Here is an 8,336-nt window from a genome sequence, read left to right on the forward strand (position 1 = left end):
GAAGATGTCATGAGTTTATGAAGAGAATGATATATAGTTGAATGGTTTCTTTACTTTCTTAAGAGAAGATTTTGTTGAGTAAGAAATAGGATTTTGTCAGCATTATTTTGTGAGTTAGATTAAGCTTTTGTAATGCATTTTGTTCCTCTTTAGATCCCAATACCCTTATCTTAAACTAAATTTTTATATAATAAGCACAATTAATGATGTTTAACTTTGTAATAAAATTTAGTGAAATACAAATCTTTACTTCATAAAAATTTCGTTGGAAAAATAAATTACAGGGTTTTATATTTTAGAAAAATAAATAACATAATTTTTAAAATAACTAGAAAAACACCCAAACCAATGATACCAAATTAATTATGACCTATTTTTTTCGAGATAACGATAAACCACTATTTCATAAAGTATCACAAAAAAATAGTCTCATTAACTACTGTTTATTAATCGATCAACTAACAATTCCAAGGATTTGGGACTTGCCTTTCCTTTCTCGATTCCTTTCCTCTTTCTCATTCACGGCCTTTGAAGATGAGCTATTAGCAGGTTTCATAAAATGAAGGACAAAAATATTTAAAAGGTCTTTAAAGTTTTGAATATTTTGTCAATTTTTATGAATGTTTTGGATGCCATGTCATTGAACTTTGGGTAGAAAATAACTCGCATGTCATTGGGTAGATGGTAGGTTAGTTATTTGTTGTCTTAAACTTTGTTTCATGTGGGCATATAGAACCTCCCATCAATTGTCCAATGGTAGGTCACCTATTTGTTGTCTTAAACTTTGTCTCTTGATAAGGAATTTTAAATATGAAACAAAGAATTTGAGCTTTTGTCATTTTAATGCTCATTTTGATTATTTCAACAAATAATGTTGTCAGCGAAAGAAAATGCCTTGTCTACTAAGGTGGCAAGTTATTTGATTTTCAAAAATTATTTGGCAAATAATTTTTCCAAAAAATGGGCAATATGAGTATTTAAATAGTGTTTTTGATGGTAGAAATGGATTCAACACCATAAAAAAACCCTCCACACCCAAAGAACTTGAAAGCCATAACCTAAATATACAAAAAATTCTACCAAATTTGATCAAAATCTTAAAACTTGAAAACTATAACCTAACTATACCAAAAAATTCTACCAAATTTGATCAAAATCATAAAAAAAAAATTCCATAATTTAAGGACAAATTTGAAACTTTTAAACTATCCCCAGAAACCAAATCACACCATGACAGCCGGTCAAATTCCATCCCTGCTTGCGACCGTTGAAGAGTAACTTGTTGCGAATCACGGAAACTTGAATGGTGAATAATCGATCCCTGTCTGCAGGCATCAACCGGCCCGCTGCATTAATGTTGTAAAAGGTGGATGTGTGTGATGCTTGGAGAATTGTGTGATCAGGTGTGCAGAGCGGAAGTGTCACGTTGAGCTCAGCGACCCCGGCCGACAGTGGAACATTCAACTACGTACATCACAAAATGTTCGAACAAGAGTGGATCGAACCCCATCACGTACGTATTTTTAGTTATTTGAAATTGAATTATATATTCATATTATAAATATTTAAATATATTATTTTATTAAATTAAAAAAAAATTGAAATTAAGAAAATTAACCATCAAATTTAAAATTTAAAAAGAAATTATTTCAGGAGGATACTTCTATTTATTTATCTTTAATATTGAACTTTCTTGGTTAAGATATTAGGGATCTCCTTTATCTAAAATGGTCAGAACATTGACTTTTACACTTTTTTTTTTTTTTTTATCTAAGATGGTTTAGAAATAATGAAGGACAAAATGCATCAAATTTATTGGTTTTGCATATTGGAAAAACATGTAAAAGTAAAATCCAATAATATGAATTAACAAAAACTCAAAGTTAGAGTGCAATGTAAAGAATAAAGTATAAGATATTAAAAGTAAGTTTTATACACTTTTTATATGATCTCCACATATTAGGGAATTTATATATGGGTCATTAAATGTCGCCATGTAAATTTGGAAAATATAAAGGTCATCTATAGACATTGAGACCACTCTTGGAAGGTCTTCTTGCAAGTATCTACATACTCTTGGAGACTCAGAACAACAATGATACCCACATTGAATTATGAATTTAAAACCTTTACTTTATACTCATTTTGTCTTATGGTTAAACCAATGTTATGTATAAAGACAACACTTTCAAACCTTACAAAACATATACAAAACAATGCAATGAAAGTAACCAAGAATCATAACATGTCAAATGAGAATGGTTCAGTTATTAAATGTCAAAAAGTTAAAACATAGCTTAAGAAGCTATTCACTTGGTAAAATCAAAGAAACAAAGCTCATGCTTAATGAAAATTTATCTCATTCAGGCTTATGATTGTGTGGATTGGGAGCTCCTTACAATGATCCTATATAAAATCGGTTTCAACCGCAGGCATGTCCAATGGATCTTGGGATGTATCAAAACGGCCTCAATGGCGGTCCTCATCAATGGAGAGCCCACAAGCTTTTTCAAACTTAACAGAGGCCTCACACAAAGGTGCGCATTATCTCCACTATTATTCATTCTAATAATGGAAGCTTTTAGTAGGGGAATCAATGCCAGAAACATTGTTCGAAAAATCAAAGGCTATAAGATTTCCAGAAATTGTCAGCTATCACATTTACTATTCGTGGATGACATTCTTTGTGCTGGGGCTGCTAGTAACTCTGAATGGGAAGCTTTGTCCAACTTCTTCAGGAAATTTAACAATGATTTTGGCCTCAAAATAAATAAAGACAAATCAGAGTTAATAGTTGAGGATGTAGATTCGGTGGAGATTAAGAACATCGTTGCAATGTTCGAAGTTAAGATCTGCCCTTTGTCAGATGGATTCAAATACTTAGGTTGTTTCTTCTTCTTTTTCTCCGTAAGGCGAATTCTATTAAAAAAACCAAAAAATATTTACAACGAGGCCCTGCCTCAACCGTTGTCACTGAAGTTCATCATAAAAGTCTAAACTGCCCCAAATTTGGGGAAACCAGTTTGACATGGAAGAAGACCAAACATATAACCCGAGATCATAACCAAAGGGAAGACCATACATAAGACCAGTACCCACGTTTAAGGCCAAAACCAGAGGAGGATTCAGCACAACATCACCTAATGCTACAACAAAATGACAAAACAGCTTATCGTTCATATAAACAGCAAAAACAACCCGTGAGTAGACCAAACTCGTCAGCATCAAACGTCTGAGATGGCGCTTAGGTGGCCGCAGATGCCACAAGTCGTCAACTGTTGTCATCCTGGTCCGGTGGCTCCTTAACGATGGGGCAGGCATACTTGTACCAGTCTTCAGCGTTCTCCTCCACGTCGCCCTTCGCTATGCCACCTGGAGGCTCCCTTGCATGCTGGGTGCCGCTCAAGCTGCCAGCAAAATCCATCTTGATTGATGCTCCTGCTGATCTGCCACCATCATGCTGAATGTCACTAGCTTGAACATCTTCACGATGTAGACAACCATGACTAACGCCCCTGCAACCATGACCCGCTCCCTGATTTCTCTCCTCCTGAGAAGGTGCTTCCGAATTTCTTTCCTGAGCACTGATCTACTCATTTTCTTCGGAGAATACTATGGTCACATTCGCTTAATGATGGGCCAACTACTCTGGAACCTAAACTGGGTCGAGTGAGGGACCAAGCTGGGAGGCAGAGGAGAGATTGCAGTGTGGAGCCTGATATCACTGTGCGTAGCCATGGGGGCCTGCCCTTGACCCCGTTCACTGCACGTAAGGGGATCGTTTCTAGGCGGAGACCTTGGAGGAGGCAAATTCTCATGAGAATGAGGGGGAGAAGCAGGAACAGAGCTTTGCGCTGCCACCGCGGGTGCCTCCTTTGCGACTCCTCATCCGGTGACAGACCATATCAGTGAGGTTGGCATGCAAAGCAACAGAACAAGAGGTTGGGGAGGAGAACAGGTTGTGGATAGAGGGCTCTTGTGCCGGATTTATAGGGCAATGCCTGGAGTGGGAATAATGGTGCCCATTTCCGAGGTCTATGCACTAGAGAAGCCGACATCGGCTTCTTGTGACAGTTCTGCAACAAGAATTCCCAGCCTGAGGCGGACAAATGCAAAGGGAGGGAGGATAAACAGAGAGTTTGAGAGGCTCCATACTGTTTCCAGCAACTTCTAGGTCTCGGCCAAAGGGGCCATTTAATGCTGCTCGCAGGCTTACCTGTGTTTGTCTTAGATGAGTGTTGAACCGAGCGCTACCCACTGTCTGTAAGGTCCGATCGCCGACAGTCCGTTGGGTGGCCATTAATGGTCTTGGAAATCACCCGCATCTGGGTAATACTTAGGTTGTTTCTTAAAGCCTTGTGGATACAAGAATTTTGATTGGGATTGGCTTGTACTTAAATTTGAGAAAACATTACTCCGTTGGGACCATAGGTGGTTAACTTTAGGTAGCAGGGTTATTATGATTAGAGCTGTTTTTCAGGGTATCCCATTGTACTGGATGCATCTCTTTCACATCCCACAAGCTGTCATTAAGAAAATTGAATCGATTGTGACAAAATTTGTATGGTCTAGATCGTGCCCTAGAAGGAGGATTCCTCTTGCTATCTTACACCTAATTTCTTGATCAGTGTAAAATGGGGGTTGGGGCATTCTGAATTTCAGAAGTTTCAATCTTGCTCTTCTTGTTGCGAGCCTATGGCGTATTTTCGGGGAACAAGTTCTTTGGCAAAGTATTATGATGAACAGATATATCCACTACAAAGGCTTTAAGCAGTGGATCAACAAGGGAACCAAATCAAAATCCAACAAGTCTGCAACGTGGAGAAGCCTCAGGATCGTTATTCCTTGGCTCAACGGTAATCTTAGTTGCGTTGTTGGAAATGGACAGAAGGTCCTGGTGGGATTGGATGTTATCAAAGGCATGCCTGGTTTCCATTCTCTTTCAGCCCCCATCATATATGCTCTAAACCAGAGGGGTTTTTCCAACTTGGCAAGCAATGGGAGAGACCCCCAAGCACTATTGACTAATACTTGTTGGCCATATGCAGGGGAAATTGGGATCTCGATCCATTTGCAAGCAAAATGGGAATCATATCGAGCTAATATTTGTTAGGCTGGCATAACCCTGTCTCATGGTTAGGACATATTGGTTTGGGGGGGGGGGGGGGGTCATATCATTAAAGGCAATATAACGACCTCACAAGTGTATAAACACATTGCCTTAGGTGTTAAACCCCTCCCCCTCGCTTCTCTCTCGGCACGTATGTGGTCCTACGACGCCCCACCTAAAATCATTTGTTTCTCTTAGTTAATACTCTACAATCGAATATTAACTCGGGACACCCTCATGAAGAAAGGTATGGTTGGCCTAGTTGTTGTACCCTATGTAAATCTGATATGGAGGATTGTCTACACTTATTTATTTGTTGCCCCTTTGAAAAGGACATATGGAAAGAGGTTTTCTCGCTATTGGGGATTCAAGTTGGTGGAGACATTGTTTCAATTGCTGCTAGGATTTGCTCTTGGGAACGTCAATCCAAAGCTTATAAGACTCTCCCCCTCTTCACATTCTGGGGCATTTGGTGATCCAGGAATGAATTCATTTTTGAAGGTATTATTCCTGAAGTCAAGTTAGCATCTCTTCACATTGTTGCCCATTTTCTGGGATTTGGGCCTTGGTGCCCTAAGGATTCCTCCAGGACAATTAGGTTGGTTGACTTGAAAAACTCTTTTCTAATCTTATTTTTCGATAGGGCATCTTCTAGAGGTCACTGTGGATGTGGGGCCTCCCTCCACATCAATCAGTACATGTCGTACCATTTTAGATGGTTTGGTCGTTTCGGGGACAATAGAAGGGTAGAAATGATTGCATTATGGGGGGCATTACAAATTTCTCAGTGGCTCAACATTGACAACCTCTTGGTAGTCGAGGACTCTCTCTCAATGATCAGTTGGATCCAATATTGAAATTCCTTGCAGATACCATCACTTTTCAATTGGATGCAGAGGATTTGAGTTCTAAAGGCTCTGTTCTCGATGATTTCTTTTTAGAATGTATATAGAGAACAAAACATCGAAGTTGACTTCCTCTCCAACCGTGCCTTGGTGTAACAACCCCAATGAAAATTCCATGTAATAAAAGTTAATAAAGACAAAATAATAACCACAGATGATGGGGCACTTATTCCAAGCTGAATGTTGGGCAAAATCCTAGTGATGGGGATCACTTATGATTGGTTATGGCTAAGGAATTTGGAAAAGGCAATGACTAAGGCTTTGGAAAGGAAATATGGCATTTTTGGCACAATTATTTATGAAAATAATGGAAATTAGGAGAAAAGGGAGGTGAAAGGTCACAAGTTTCATGTGAGGAGGAAAATGAAGGAAAATAATGGAAAATGAAGAAAATAGAAGCCTCATTCATAAAAAGGCTTATGAGGATTAGTTGGTAACCTTTTGTCAGTTCAGTTTTGGAGCTCTCTCATTATTCTCTCTCTTTCTCATACTCTTGGAGACTTAGAGTTTTCTTGGAGCACTCTTGGAGGGTGTGGCATACTTGGATTTTTGGAGCAAGAAGGCAAAGGAAGAGTAGGAAAGCGCAAGAGGGCATCAGGATCAACAACTACATCAGATTTGCTTGCAGGTACCGAGTTGCATGTATGTTTCCTTCACTAGTTTTGGCATGCATGGCATATGCATGTGGATTTTTGGTTGTGATCTGTCATTGGCATGGAGGATGGTCAGGATTGACAGTGGATTGCCTAGCCTTGCCATTTCCTGGATAACCATGGTGATTGTGGGTTTATTTCCTTGTTGTGTTTTTGGTTGGATCTCATGTTTCCTTAGCTTGGGTTGAGTTACTAGTCTCGTAGCCTTGGTTGGACAAACGCTTTGGAGCCCTAGAACAACTTGGGTTGAGTTACTAGTCCCGTAGCCTGGGTTGGAAAAACGCTCTGGAGCCCTTGGTGGGTTGAGTTATTGGTCCCGTATCCTTGGTTGGACAAATGCTCTAGAGCTCGGTAAAATTTTTGGGTTGAGTTACTAGTCTTGTAGCCTCGGTTGGACAAATGCTATGGAGCCCTGGATGGCTAGGATAAAGACTGATATGATGATGGTTTTGGTGATGTTTGACTATGACGTGGAATCACTGTTTGATGGGTTGAGGTGGATGGCCTCTGGAAGCCCTGGATGGTTTTGATTGATGTGTTCTATGATATCCCGCATTCATGCTTGGAATATGGCACAGGGGGGAATGACTGAAGAGAGATTTGGCTTAGCCATTCTACAGTCGGGTGGAACATGGAAGTCCCATGCTAGTATTTCTATGAGTATTATGATGGATTATATGTGGCGTATATGGTTGTGGTTTCATTGATATTTTTGTCCCTATTATTCGGGTTATGTATATGTTTTATGACAACGTCCATGTTTGGCTCTCATCATGTTTTTACTTGTAATTGAATGATTAATGTATCTATGACCTAATGGATGGAATGGAAGTTGATATGTTGAGGCATCAATGGTTCTTAGTGATTCTCAGCTAAGTATGAGACCCCTATGCTCAAAACTGTTAATTACCCATGTAGATTACACATTTACAATATGTTTGACGAAATACCTGTCATGACTAGTAGGGGTCCAGTCAAGGTATTGAACAAGTATTTGCCTTAGTACTATCATTTCCATTTTATTTTACTGATTTGAAGAGATGGCTCAATTCTAGGTAGTGACCTGGGTTCTAGGCCTGAAAAGTGGCTCAAATCTTGGAGTCGCTGGCATAGCACCGATAGTTTTGGTCTCTGGTCACTGGCAGATAAGCCTGTGAGAGCGTCTTTGGGTTTTGGTCGCCCTCATGCCTATAACATGGGAACAACTGAGGCTTATGTTGTCTAAAAGATCAGTGGGACCCCAAGGCAAGTTGTCCAAAGTATTGGATTGGTTCCTAAGGGTCCTGCAACTCATGATTAATGTCTGTATGGTGTGTTTCCATTGGTTCCACTTCCTTAACGTGACTTAGGACGTCGAATCATGTCATAGTGTCCTCTCGTTGCATGTTTACCTCGACTGGTTAGTTGCTTGGGTAGATGTGGGAGGAGGGTGTTACACTTGGTGCTTCTGCCAAGCCAAATGCACTTTGAATACTTTGTGGAGGGGGCTTTGCACAACCAAGGAGTTTTTTGTTTAGTTAGATTCCTTAATCATTTTTTGTGCTCTAAAGTTTTTATGTTTATCTCAAGGAGACATCCTTTGGTCATTTTGCAGATGATGGATCTTAGACTGTATCCTTTTGGAACCATTTTTGAGTGCTGCCCTGCACAACAGAGGGGTTAATTAGT

This window comes from Pinus tabuliformis, chromosome J (assembly GCF_031772625.1).
Source record: "Pinus tabuliformis cultivar Carrire ecotype Pingquan chromosome J, CPIR1, whole genome shotgun sequence".
NCBI lineage: Eukaryota > Viridiplantae > Streptophyta > Pinopsida > Pinales > Pinaceae > Pinus > Pinus tabuliformis.